A 15,277-nucleotide genomic window follows, 5' to 3' on the forward strand; every position below is an offset into this window, starting at 1 on the left:
ACTTATAGGTGACCAAACAATCCATCATGCAAAAGACAAAGCAAATGCTTTGAATAATCACTTTAAATCTGTGTTTACAAAGGAAACTTGTTAACAATGCCTACTATGGATAGTAATACTGAAGTACCCAACATGCCTGATATATCTATCTCACAATCTGGAATACATAAGTTACTTATAACACTTGATACAAATAAAGCTAGTGGTCCAGACCGTATATCCCCTTACATCTTGAAGCATTGCGCAGATGAAATAACACCAATATTACACATAATTTTCAATCATTCTCTGTCAACTAACTCATTGCCATCTGATTGGTTAAAAGCCAATATATGTCCAGTATTCAAGAAAGGTAACCACAGTAGTGTTAGTAATTATCGCCCCATATCTTTGACCTCCATTTGTGCAAAGGTTATGGAACACATTATATATCATTCCATCATCAACCATCTAAACGAAAACAACATATTAATTGAAAATCAACGTGGGTTCAGATCTAATCATTCATGCATAACTCAACTAATTACTCTTACAGAAGACATATCCTTTGCTCTAGACCATCAGAAACAAATAGATATCATCCTATTGGATTTTTCTAAAGCATTCGATACAGTACCACACCAACGCTTAATGACCAAACTAAGATATTATGGAATTAATGGCAGTACTTATAACTGGATCCAAACTTGGCTTACCCATCGTACTCAGTGTGTTGTTTTAAATAGTGAATCCTCTAGTCCAGTGTCGGTAATGTCTGGGGTACCACAAGGCACAGTTCTTGGACCTCTAATGTTCCTATTGTATATAAATGACATAACTAAAGACATCAAGTCACCACTCCGCCTGTTCGCTGATGATTGCTTGCTTTATAGAGTTATCAATAGTGTAGAAGACATCAACAGACTTCAAGAAGATTTAAATAAACTGTCAGAATGGGCCGATACTTGGCAACTTAAGTTCAATATTAGTAAATGTACAGTTATATGTTGCACGAGATCCTTATCACCACTCACTTACGACTACACACTTCACAGTCACATACTAGATATATCTGATCAACATATGTACCTAGGAGTCTTAATTCATAAATCACTGTCTTGGTCACCTCACATATCAAATGTTGTCAATAAAGCATCTAGAACACTCAATTTCTTAAAACGCAATCTAAACAAATGTTCAAAACAAGTTAAAGAATCAGCTTACCTAACAATGGTGAGACCACAACTAGAGTATGCATCTGCTGTCTGGGATCCCTACCACGTTGGAGATACTTCAGAGTTAGAGAAAGTACAACGTAGAGCAGCGCGCTGGGTGTTGAATGACTATGGCAGATTCAGTTCAGTTTCTCTAATGTTGGATCAGCTGAAATGGCCTACATTACAAATTCGTCGGAAATTATCTAGGTTACAAATATTGCATAAAATACACTACCAACAGTTATCACTCCAAATTCCTCATAATTACTTACCAAAAACACGACCAACAAGACAATACCACCATCTTCACTATATTTTACCTACCTCATCCACCACGGCATACCAAAACAGCTATTTCTCAAGAACAATAAACGAGTGGAACATACTACCAACTGATACAATTGAAATTGCAGATACTGATCTATTTACAGCTAGACTCCAATCATATTATTGTACCTAATGTATTTGTTTATGTGATTCCTGAGCACACCAGCAGGGCTGACTGCTCAGTAAACAATAATAATAATAATAATCCATAAGTGATGATGAATTAGATGAATTGGTTTCTCAAATACAAACGCAGTTTCCCATGTGTGGAAATAGGCTAATGCAAGGTCACCTGTTGTCAAAGGGCTACCGCATACAGCAGAAACGTGTAAGAGAGTCACAAAGAAGAATTGATCCAGAAGGAACAATAATAAGGCATTTACATGTGTTAAACAGGCGTGAATATAGGGTACCAGCTCCTCGCTCCCTCTACCACATTAATAGTCATCACAAGTTGATATGGTAATATTACTGTATTTAAGTCTGTCATCTTCAGCAGTAGCTGCACTTGAGTAGTGCCACGATTGATTTTGAAAATAATGGTTTAAGCATCATTTTCAAGCATTGAGTGGTGAATAGTCATCACATCAATTTTTGAAGTAAGGTACATAATAAATGTTGTGACATTTAACCAAGTAAATACGGCATATGCTAGTGTGTGATGCCATCTAATTTAAAAGGGGAGAGACATACTTTATTTTTCATTAGACAATGGTATGCACTATCCACTTTGATATGTAGATTGCAAAGAAACTTGCATGCTTGCTGGTATCTTGTTGGGTAAAACACCTGGTTCAGTGTGACACTTGTTTGCAACTCAATACTTACTGAGTATTCACCACGATATCATTATATATATATATATATATATATATATCACTTTGTAGACTTAGATAACGATGTTACATTGGACCCATCACATTCGCTGTCATACTCACACATCTATCAAGCCTCAAAGGCTTTATTTGTCAAGTTTATAAACCATTATCATGCTCAATGTCTTGTTGTGACGTATCACTTCTTTAATAAAATATACCCTTTGTGTTAATGATATAAATTATATAGTAACTTACTGCTTGTACACCACATAAACACTCATAATATGGCATCCTCTAGTATTAAATAATCATCGGTTATGTCAGTTATTACCTCGGCCATTGATGTCACTGCAGGTTTTTAAATCTGAATGTCTAACTGTTACTAACATGAACTATTACTAATGTACCACAAGTGTTTGTATAACACAATTTGACTCAACCCACACAGAAACTGGAATGACCATGCACAAATACCCTTTAGAAATAAAAAGCCATAGACAAATATTCAGGTAGAGAATTCTCTACATTTGGGTAATTTCTCTACCCGATTCTCTAGTTGTGCTGGATGATATTAATTTAAAGATGACTAATCCTTGCACCTCTTCCCTTAACTGATTTATGTATGTTTTTATACTCTCTGAGTTCATTCTACATAGTAAATAGCAATAACAATATTATTGATTGATAATTTCAGTACTATCATCATATTCCTCAGTCTTACTGCCTACATACCACTACAAGTCACTGATGGGTGGCTGTATAAACTATTTATTATTTAAACATTTTTTTTGGTTGCTTTGTTCAGCTCCAGCAACAGTTTTGGTACTTAAAAGGGCTTCAAAATGTACCAATGGGTTGTTACCGAACTTCTTACTTTCTTGACAGCACTGTAGTATTCTATGTCATGAATCATTTGCTGACATGCTTCTTGATTACAACTTTAGATTAGTAGTTAAAGTAGTTCTCAGATACAGTATTGTGTCAGCATTGCACTTTGGTATCTTTACCATGCCACCATCAATACTATATTATCTATATTGCACTTGCTGTAACTAGAATGTGTGTTACACATATTATTTACATAAGTACGTATATTGTAAACTTCATTGTATACTATTAGGTGGCGAATAATCATTCATGGGTGTATAGATGGCTACAGCCATAGAATCATATATCTTCATGCAGCAGATAATAATCAATCAGACACAGTTGTACAGTTATTTAGTCAAGCTGTAAACAGTCTAGGTCTTCCTAGTCGAGTGCGAGGAGATAGAGATGGTGAAAATATTGCTGTTGCCCAATACATGTTGAATCATCCATTGAGAGGTCCAGGTCGTGGTAGTTTCATCTCTGGAAAATTGGTTCACAATCAGCGTATCGAAAGACTATGGCGTGACCTATTTCAAGGCTGTGTGATTACTTTCTATAATGTTTTCTACCGAATGGAAGACCTAATGATACTGAATGTTAACAGTGAGGTCCATATGTTCTGTTTACATTATGTCTACATTACAAGATTAAATTATTTGTTAAATCAGTTCTTGCATAGTTGGAACCAACATCCACTGTCTACCTGTAATAACTTATCTCCTGTGCAGCTGTGGATTATAGGGTTAGGCCAGCACAGTGATGAAGAGCTAAATGTTAGTATGTGACTAGTCCATTTGTAATGCACCACATATGCAGTAACCTTTTATATGCAGCACTCACTATCCATCTAAAATTAAACATTGGTGAACATTTAAACATATAATTAAAACGTTTAACTAATCTTCTTTATTTTTTTTAATAGCATGATACCTTGCACTATGGTATTGACTGGAGTGGGCCTATTCCCAATGCTGAAGATACAGAAACAGTGGAGGTTGCTAGAACAGCAAACCCATTAGATGACCAAGACTATGCTGAGTTACAAGCAACAATTTCCCCACTTGATGAAAGCAATTCCTATGGAGTTGACATTTTCATAAATGTACTTCAGTTTGTATGTACCAAACTTCAAAGTTACTAATTATCAGTGTATTGCTGCAATTTAAAAAAAAAATTAACTCTTACTATAGTGTACACAACATAGCCGCAAGTCACAGTGCAACTCAAATTAATGGTGCTTGAACCTCTAACCCTAGACACTTTTTTTTCCATTTAGCACATTTTATATAATAGAGTGATCATGTATATAAATTTGGTTGAGACTTCAAAGTTATTATTAAAGCATAACCACAGAAAAGTAGAAACAGCAGACTGGACTACAATGTAACTTCAGCTGTCCAAACATTAAGTTATCACACTGCACTTGTAACTACTACTTTGTAATCATTAAAAGAACCAACTACTTAACTTAATTTTGTTGAAATATTTTCTACCATAGCACCATGTCTGTATGTTGGAACATTTGCTGAAAGAAAGTCTTCACCCTTATAACCAACCAATTCTTATTCTTACCAATTAGAGGCAACTCTTAGACTATTTAGCCTTGCAAATTCTGTAGCTATTATATACATTACTCTAGCTACTTAGTGGGATATAATCATAGCTAGCTAATACATACAGTATTGTTAAATTGTTACAAACACTTGCACATGTGTTAGGACACATTTGGATAGTTTGATGGTGCATGCATGCTCATTGTAGATTGGGTACAGCAATTTGCAAAAATAATGACCAAGGTGATCAGTAAAAGGATGTGTGTAGTGAGTTCATTTAGTGACCTTGGTGGTCTCTAACCATTTCAAAGAACCTCCTTAGAGGTTTCTAACTATTTCAGAGAACCTCTGGAGAGGTCTCGTAGTGGTTTTAAAGATCTCATTATCTCCCAAAGGTCAAAGGATTTTATGCATGCCATTTTTTAAAGTTCATTTAGTGACCTAGCTAGTTTGGTGATACTGAGAGATGTTGGATTTTTTCTGCCTGCATACATACACCTGCATGACTTCATTTTGCTGGCTGTGGCTTCGGCAGATATTACAACCCTATATCCATTAACCTAATTCAACAATTGTGCAAGCCTGCAGAATGTTGCCACTCATTTAGTATCATACTAGTATATTATAGTAGAGCGGCATAGTGCAAAATTTGCGTCATTTGTGAGAAAAGCATGAAACTTTCCATATCAATTGTTCTCCTAATGACATTCATTTTTTGATATAGTGCCATTGCAGATTTAACCTTTGGTGACCTTTACAACCTTTGTTGTACTAAAAATTTATCGTTTTTGTCTTTATCTCCCTTAGGCCCATTATTTTACACTGTTAAACAAATTATAAAGATGTTAATCTAGGAAACAATTTGAGTTTTGTTTGAAGTCAATAGCTCATTCCACTCCAAAATTATGATCAATTTTAGTGGTCATAAAATTCTTTGAATTTATCTGTCCTTGGGGTGTAAATTACCAAAGGGCAGGTAAACTTATAGATTTTCTTGGCTAATACAAATGATCATAAAATTACCTATTGACTTCAAATAAAAACCAAGTTGTTTCTTTTAGCAAGACCTTTAATTTGAAACTATGTTTTAAAGGCGTAAAATAATGTCTCATGGAGATGAAGATAAAAACAATGAATTTTAAATGTAAAAACAGCCCTAAAGGTAACTAAAGGTCAATTATGCGATGGCACTCTATCAAAAAATATGTTATTGGGGGCACAGTCTGTGTGTCAAGTTTGATGCTTTTCTCACAAAGTGCAAAAAATCACCATATTCATGTGCTATGCCACTCTACTATTATTAAATTTAGTTATCTGTAATAATGATGATAATCCAAAATACTGTGCTATTAGCAATATGACAGAATTCAGGTTTTGTCACTTTATTTCTATCAACTAATTAATAGTGATGGTTATGTAACCATTATCTAATCCAAAACAGCCAAGCTGTAAAAAAAGAGTGCGGCCCTGAGAAAGGCTATGGTGAAAAAAGATGTGAAATCCAAGGTGGCGGCCAAGAAATGGCTGTGATGGTAGGTTAATGGTAAAAATTTTAATAACGACAATTCAGGTGAATTTTGTGCCAAGACCAAGCGGTACCAAATTCACCTGAATTGTTGTTATTAAAATTTTTACCATTAACCTACCATCACAGCCATTTCTTGGCCGCCACCTTGGATTTCACATCTTTTTTCACCATAGCCTTTCTCAGGGCCACACTCTTTTTTTACAGCTTGGCTGTTTTGGATTACATTTCACTTCTTTTTGTATTTGTATACCCCAAAGCTGGCCTATGGCCGGCTTTAGGGCTTTTTAACCTGTCATTTTTTCTTTACTACAGGAAGAAGAAAAGATGAAGCAGGGTGATTTCTTTGTAGCTGACCTCTCTGCAAGGTGACCCTTCTAGCTGATCTCTCTACCGGATGACTTGTTTGTAGCTGAACTCTCTACAGGGTGGTTTGTTTGTAACTGAACTCTCTACAAGGTAACTTCTTCTAGCTGATCTTTCTACAGGGTGATTTGTTTGTAGCTGAATTCTCTACAGGGCGATTTGTTTGCAGCTAAACTGCTGAACTCTCTACAATGTAACTTCTTCTAGCTGAACTCTCTACAGGTGGCTTGTTTCTAGCTGATCTCTCTACAGGGTGACTTGTTTGTAGCTGAACTCTCTACAGGGTGATTTGTTTGTAGCTGAACTCTCTACAAGGTAACTTCTTCTAGCCGATCTTTCTACAGGGTGATTTGTTTGTAGCTGAATTCTCTACAGGGCAATTTGTTTGCAGCTGAACTCTCTACATGGTAGTTTCTTTGTAGCTGAACACTCTACAATGTGACTTCTTCTAGCTGAACTCTCTACAGGGTGACTTGTTTCTAGCTGATCTCTCTACAGTGTAACTTGTTTCTAGCTGAACTCTCTACAGGGTGATTTGTTTGTAGCTGAATTCTCTACAAGGTAACTTCTTCTAGCTGATCTTTCTACAGGGTGATTTGTTTGTAGCTGAATTCTCTACAGGGCAATTTGTTTGCAGCTGAACTCTCTACATGGTAGTTTCTTTGTAGCTGAACTCTCTACAACGTAATTTCTTCTAGCTGAACTCTCTACAGGGTGACTTGTTTCTAACTGAACTCTCTACAGGGTGATTTGTTTGTAGCTGAACTCTCTACAAGGTAACTTCTTCTAGCTGATCTTTCTACAGGGTGATTTGTTTGTAGCTGAATTCTCTACAGGACAATTTGTTTGCTGCTGAACTCTGTACATGGTAGTTTCTTTGTAGCTGAACTCTCTACAAAGTAATTTCTTCTAGCTGAACTCTCTACAGGGTGACTTGTTTCTAACTGAACTCTCTACAGGGTGATTTGTTTGTAGCTGAACTCTCTACAAGGTAACTTCTTCTAGCTGATCTTTCTACAGAGTGATTTGTTTGTAGCTGAATTCTCTACAGGGCAATTTGTTTGCAGCTGAACTCTGTACATGGTAGTTTCTTTGTAGCTGAACTCTCTACAATGTAACTTCTTCTAGCTGAACTCTCTACAGGGTGACTTGTTTCTAGCTGATCTCTCTACAGGCCTAGGGTGACTTGTTTCTAGCTGAACTCTCTACAGGGTGATTTGTTTGTAGCTGAACTCTCTACAAGGTAACTTCTTCTAGCTGATCTTTCTACAAGGTGATTTGTCTGTAGCTGAATTCTCTACAGGGCAATTTGTTTGCTGCTGAACTCTCTACATGGTAGTTTCTTGTAGCTGAACTCTCTACAATGTAACTTCTTCTAGCTGAACTCTCTACAGGGTGACTTGTTTGTAGCTGAACCCTCTACAGTGTGATTTGTTTCTAGCTGAACTCTCTACAAGGTAACTTCTTCTAGCTGATCTTTCTACAGGGTGATTTGTTTGTAGCTGAATTCTCTACAAGGCGATTTGTTTGCTGCTGAACTCTCTACATGGTAGTTTCTTTGTAGCTGAACTCTCTACAATGTAACTTCTTCTAGCTGAACTCTCCACGGGTGACTTGTTTCTAGCTGATCTCTCTACAGGGTGACTTGTTTCTAGCTGAACTATCTACAGGGTGATTTGTTTGTAGCTGAACTCTCTACAAAGTGACTTCTTCTAGCTGATCTATCTACAGGATGACTTGTTTCTAACTGAACTGTTCATAGCGGAACTTTTTACAGGGTGATTTGTTTGCAGCTAAACTCTTTGCATGATTGTTTCTTTGTAACTTAACTCTCTACAAGGTAACTTCTTCTAGCTGATCTCTCTACAAGATGACTTGTTTCTAACTGAACTCTCTACAGTGTGATCTGTTCATAGCGGAACTTTTTACTGGGTGATTTGTTTGCAGCTAAACTCTTTGCATGATTGTTTCTTTGAAACTGAACTCTCTACAATGTGACTTCTTCTAGCTGATCTCTCTACAGGATGACTTGTTTCTAACTGAACTCTCTATAGTGTGATCTGTTCATAGTGGAACTTTCTGAGTACTGGGTGATTTGTTTGCATCTAAACTCTTTGCATCATTGTTTCTTTGTAACTGAACTCTCTACAAGGTAACTTCTTCTAGCTGATCTCTCTACAGGGCAATTTGTTTGTAGCTGAATTCTCTACAGGGTGATTTATTTCAGCTGAACTCTCTACATGATGGTTTCTTTGTAGCTGAACTCTCTATTAGGTACCTTCTTCTAGCTGATCTGACTACAGGGTGACTTGTTTGTAGCTGAATTCCCTACAGAATAACTTGCAATGTAATATAACTGAGTAAATTATACATGCAGCTGAATGCTTTATTAGGGTGACTGTTCTATTATAGTATCTCGATCTCGCATTTGCTGCACATAGTTGCCTTTCGAATCATAACTCAGTGATTTGTAATCCGATTCTTCTGTACTACTGCAAGAACTTTCCATGATGATTATTCCAGCTACATACTGATTTTCAGCTCGTTGCTCTAAGCGGTTTGCCTGGTAGATACGAAAACTAATAGTTATTTTATTCATAAAAATCGATCGCGTAATTTTGACACAGGTTGGGTTTTGTGTCATATCTCCATGGTCTTTATTCCGATTCCTTTCAAACCACAAAAAGGCACTCCTACGATGGTTGCTCAATCTACATATCAATTTTCAACTGATTCCTCCAAGGGGTTTACCCTGTAGGCGTGACAGACCTTCGACCTTATTTTACGCAAATAATCGGTCATAACTCCGTGAATGTTCATCGGATTCCTACCAAAGTTGGTACACAGATCCGCCTTAATGAGCCCTTTAAGATTACGGAATAGTTTGAAATGCGTGGGCGGAACAAATTACCAAACCTGCTTTAAACCAAGCAGGGATAAATAATTTCAACAACTGTGTTGTGTTAACAATACAATTAATTGTGCTTGTTTGTTTTTACTACAGAACAACGACTGTTCTTGGGTGTGTGGTCTACAATAGAGCGATGTTTTATAAAAACGCGCCGCCAAAAACCAGTCTAACAGATTACTGAATCCTTATAATTTCAACACAAGTGGCTAAACAACTAAAATATCTAGGTCCTGTGGAAGCGATTTTTTAAGTTACCGGTAGTATAGACGTTTTATTGAACTTTTAGTAGTTTTTTCGGGTGAAACAAGCTCTTTGAAGGCTTGTATCTGAGTCACTGGGGAGAAACACGCCAAAAACGCTTCCACAGGACCTAACAAATTTAATATACAGTATCACTATGCCCTAGAAATGCCAATACAACCTACAGCTTTTGCTGTATTTGGCGGCGGAAAAACATGGTAGTGACAGCTGGAACTGAGCGATGTACGGGCTGGCTTACTTGTGTTGCTACAACAATTGTAGTGTTCCACCTGCCTCAAACTACACTGTAGCTACATAAAAACATTAAATATGAAGGGCTTCACCTTCATTTGAAACTTTTCACGCTGCTAGACTGGTTTTATGGTCTTCTCAAAAAGAATCGATAGGCATTCAAAATTTTGAATGATTGCCCGTGGCTACACCGTAACCTTAAGTGTGCCAAATTTCAGCCCGATCCGAGCACGCATTCGTGTTTTATGGCGGATTTTGCGAAGTGTGCGAAATGAAGAAGAAGTAGAAGAAGAAAAAAACGAAGAAATTAAAACGAAATTTTGTTCGCTCGTATCGGTGGGGACTATTCTACGGAACGGAACGGAACGGAACGGAACGATGGACTAAACTACGGAACGGAACGCTTTCTCAAACTGAAGCTTGCAACTTACCATTGCTGAAACTTTCCTTATAAGTTAGCAGTGGCATCTCCAGTGGGTGGTTAAACATAAGATAAAAAGAATTAATGGATCGATTGTGGGTTTTTGTTGGTTGTCATTAGTATCGAAGTATTATTGTGGGATGAGCTGTATCAGTGATGTTCATCCATACGGAAGGGAACTTTATGTGAGCTGTTTTTCTTATTTAGACTTTACAAAACAGTCTGGGCCGGTCTTTCAATTCATAAGTCAGTGTATAAATAAAGCAAGCAGGAAGATACTGGTAACAGGAAAGAGCCAGCTGAATTAAAACTTGTGCAGTGTGTGAGGAGCAAATATTTTGGCAGACCGCAAGGAGGGTATATTCTGCAAACATCACTGAAGTGTATGCATGGAGTTATTTATATATTAACAGCTGGTGCAGTGGACTAATGCCGTATTCAATAGTGAGCTGATTTTATCTGTTGCACAATTCAAGGATGTGTCTGACTGCTAGCCTTGAATCAGGCTAAATGTCAAACTCCAAGATCAGCCAAATCTCTTATTATAAGCCGCATGTGAAACCATGCCCGTAGCCACCAGGCAAACGTGATTTGGACCAGGATGTGTGTGTAATTTCAATGTATCTAGTCAGACCTGAAATGGAACACTTACATTAATTACATACCACCTAAGAATCCTAGGATTTCTTAAGTGTAACATTTCACATGCTTCACTTCAAACAAAACAGGTTAAATTTGTTCGTCTATTTTCAAGTGATTCCCAGTCCAGCTGGTCCATGAAATTACAATGGGATCACATGTATTTGTTACAGTGCGGGCTGTCCTGTGTTGGATCTACTCTAGAGTTGAGATTTCAAGGTAGACTCACTGCCAATTTAATGACACTAGTACTGTTGTAGCATGTTTAAGTGGAGGACAAATGAAATAGTAATGCTAGATTATTTATGTATACAAATTTTTCATAATGAAATTGATATCCAATTTTGATTTGTACTTCCACTTTGCAACATATTCAAGAGCAAGAAGTCTAACTTGAATGCATTCACCAAACACCTTGCTTAAAGTAACACCTCGGCCTTATTTCAGAACAAAGGCTTTACCTTCTTCAGCAACTCTAATCAACAGTTTTCTATCCCCCAGTAAAGGTGTTGATTTGATGAAAGGTGAACTTTACACAGGGTGTTTGTACAGGCCATACTGAGAGTTAGACACTCTCCCCCATACAAATCAGTATTACGAACTCTTGGTTGTACAGTATAGGTAAACAAAGATAAGTTTCTCTCCCATCTTATTCTAGGATTTCTATTGACAAGGAAAATTCAATTATTTGTATACAGGCTCAAAATTGAGAAAATATAAAGAAAGTGAATTAATATTATACAGTCAGTTTGCTTTTGGATATTTAATGTCTCCAACCACAACAAAAATTCGATGAATCCATGCATCTCATCACTGGTCGTCTGAACATTCTGAAAGTAATACCTCACTCAATCAACCATATATTCTGTTTATTAGACTGAATAAAGTCATGATTACCTAAACAATCAATTAATGTTTTATAATTATCCTATTCCATTTTCCTGGAGGTTCCACTGATAAAATGCAATTTCAGCAATGATAGCAGCTAGCCAAGCTGCAAGTTGATTCAGAAAGCACTCCATTCTGTAAAATAGACCCCATCCAGAATTCAACTCAGTACTCAGGCTGAGATATCTGACAATAGTCCACTACTCTGTTAATGAATCATTGATGTTCACACAATATAGCCTCCTTGAGGTATCTGAATGTTTGCTCCTCACACACTGCACAAAATTCCTTTAGATTCTACTTAGGCTGAGTTGATTCAGCTTGTCACCATACTTGTTTCCTTTGTAGTGTAGCTATACACATACTGGATTTATGCCGATTAGAAAGGCTGGGCCTCAGACTGTACATTCTAAAGTCAAGTAAGTAAAAATAACTCACATACTAGTAAAAAAAAGTAATGCATTAAGTTCCCTACTTGATATATCCGAAGATGAAATCACTGAGTCAGCTATTCCCACAATTAGTACTTCGTTACTAATGACAACCAACAAGAACCCACAATCGATCCTTAAATTCGTTTTATCTTTCTTGGGGTACGTTTGATTACCTGCTGGAAGTGTCACTGATAACTTGTACAGCAATGGTAAGCTGCAAACTTCAATCTGAGAAAGCATTCCGTTCCGCAGTTTAGTCCATCATTCCGTTCCGTTCCGTTCCGTTCCGTAGAATAGTCCCCACCGCTCGTATCTCGGAAATGACTGGAGCGATTTTCTTCAAATTTGGTATGTAGACTCCCCTAACTGGGCGGCACGTCTCTAGCAAATTTGGTTCCAATCGGATAAGGGATCACAGAGCTACATAGGTGTGAAAATTGCGTTTTCTTTCTTCCTGTTAATATACTCACGCTGTGGCGCGCCGGCTTCTTGGGCCGCACGACACACTATCGTGTGTCTTGATACAGTGTTTGGGGAGGTCATGTCACCATTACACACTGTGTGGTGGTCATGTCATCATCGCACACTGTGTAGTGGTCATGTCATCGTCGCACACTGTGTGGTGGTCATGCCATCATTTCACAACATTGTATTATTATTATCATCTTTAGTACTTGGCTGTATAATCCTAGCATGCATACTGCATGCATGCCAACCTCTAACAGTGGGCAATTGGTTAAACCTTGTCATTGAAATGTAGCCCAACCATCTGTACACCAACAACATCTTCAATGCACTGTAGTGCGTGTGGGCCAAATAGAATACATTTTGTACAAAAATTTAACATTACATGGTTTTTTATCATTGACTCACAATCATGTGTTCATGCGCATGTTCAACATCTATAGCTGTGTTCTTTATTGTAGGGTGTCATCTCTGCATCGAAAAAGGCTAAGCAGTGAAAGTATACAGCAAGATTGTTAATGATTCATAATCGGGCAATGACAAAATGGAATGGATGGTCATATTATGGGACTCGTAGCAGAGTGCAGCGAAGATCTAGACATTTTGAAAATAATGAGGTGGTCTCATTAGCATGTTCAATGCACCATATACATGCCTATAACTGGTACTATAATATAATTGCTAACTGGCAGTCTGACATGCTGTGTGTTATGATTGGTTTAGGCCTGAGCCTATTATGCTCAAAATTTTACCTATTATTCTTTCCAGAATTTCCCAAAAAATTCTCCTATTATTCTTTTTGTTATTCTTGTATCCAGCCTATTATTCCATAATTATTCTCATTCAGTATATATCTGTGGCTAGTCACTTAGTTTTCAAGATGCTGCTATAAGTAGTTTTGTCCGAAATATTAATAGCCATATATGAAGCATTCCACCTTATACATCATTTTTCTATCCATAATAGTTACAGCAGGGTTAGAATAGCTATCTACAGTAATAATTCAAGTGTATTTAATTATTAGTGTATTATAATAATATGTTGTAACTACTCTATAGCTACTAAGTTAGGTAGATAATAATGCTCAAAGAGTTGAAGAAGATACACTGGTATAAGATGTACAATTTCAGAATTGCAGATAATCATGCAGTTAAATCCCTGATGCTGGCTGTAGATTGTTAACATGAAACGATCTGACTGCTCTATTAGAGTATTTGAGTGTTCTATTAGAGTATATCGATCTTTTAGAGGCTTTTCAGCTCCTTTCAGCCAGCACTCCGTCAGCTTTGTATCATTTGTAGTACCTTACCTCTTTCTTCTAGGTAATCAAGAAGAGACACGCCCCCTAATTCCACTGATCATTCCCGTGGTCGTCCGATTATTCTAAAATTATGCGTGTAACCATCCTATTATTCCGGAATTATTCTCACGAAATTGGTGACCTATTATTCTCAAGATTATGCCGGCATAATAGGCGCAGGCCTAGATTGGTTAAATTATATTATAGGCAACACAAAACTAGAACATCTATAGATCATGAGGTGCATGGGTTCATGGTTTTCCCATATCATTATCTATGTAAAGAGGCCCCTTCTGGACAATCACATCATTCATAATATAGAATACACTGTTAAAAATGAAGTTTGAAGGTTATACCAAGGAGTATGACGGTTATCCCTACTTTGTTGGTATAAAAAAGACTTGGTATGAAGGTTATACTATATGGGATGAAGGTTATCCCTACAAGTTGGTATAAAACGTCACAGGTATAACGTTTATACCTTCGTGATGTCCTTATTCCGTTTTCTTCCGTGCATTTACTACGTATTTCAATCTAAAGCGCAGCGCGTCATCTTTATGCGGCGCTTATTATATGATTCGTTACTATGCTGCCGGATGGGTGCTTTGGCGGACCAGTGTCACGATTTATCTACTTAATGATCTGGAATGGATTCAAGTACAGAGAGATAAGGTGGAACACCAGCAAATACGGGACACCTAAGTGGTTTGTCAGCTGCCCGGGTACCCAGCTGCCCTTGGATCGCCTCGGATCACTGGGCACAGATGTAAGAGGATTAAGAGCGGTAGAAATATGATACAACCGGTCCTTTACAATTGTACATTATATTACTCCTGGCGATATGCATCTGTGAAATTTTGTGGCAGCTATAAAATGGAGTAATATTTAGATTAATGTAAAGTGAGTGAGACAACTATTAAAACTTTGCATGCATGTACATACACATTGCATAAGGAGGTGCCACAGGGACTAGTCTGGCACCGCCTGCTCCTTTGCAAAAAGTGAAATACAGATACTAAATGATTCTACCACTCAGATTTGGTAGTGTGTGCCAATCACGTTCACACACAAA

At 37.3% G+C, this 15,277-nt stretch overlaps 1 long non-coding RNA gene across 4 annotated transcripts; it reads right to left on the reverse strand.

The window, feature by feature from the left end:
• Window positions 1–239: 239 nt before the first annotated feature.
• On the reverse strand, window positions 240–1,264 carry LOC136239395 (uncharacterized). 4 transcript variants are annotated; one of them, XR_010693442.1, is made up of 6 exons: window positions 1,204–1,247; window positions 1,069–1,151; window positions 836–1,019; window positions 705–786; window positions 534–639; window positions 240–450 (listed from the first exon to the last, which is right to left on the reverse strand). It is a non-coding gene; the product is annotated as an uncharacterized lncRNA (long non-coding RNA). The 4 variants fall into 4 exon arrangements; XR_010693440.1 differs by having other exon boundaries at window positions 1,069–1,264; XR_010693441.1 differs by having other exon boundaries at window positions 836–1,151; window positions 1,204–1,260.
• Between the last annotated feature and the right edge of the window lie 14,013 nt (window positions 1,265–15,277).

The sequence above is a fragment of the Dysidea avara genome, chromosome 11, assembly GCF_963678975.1.
Source record: "Dysidea avara chromosome 11, odDysAvar1.4, whole genome shotgun sequence".
In the NCBI taxonomy this organism is placed as follows: domain Eukaryota; kingdom Metazoa; phylum Porifera; class Demospongiae; order Dictyoceratida; family Dysideidae; genus Dysidea; species Dysidea avara.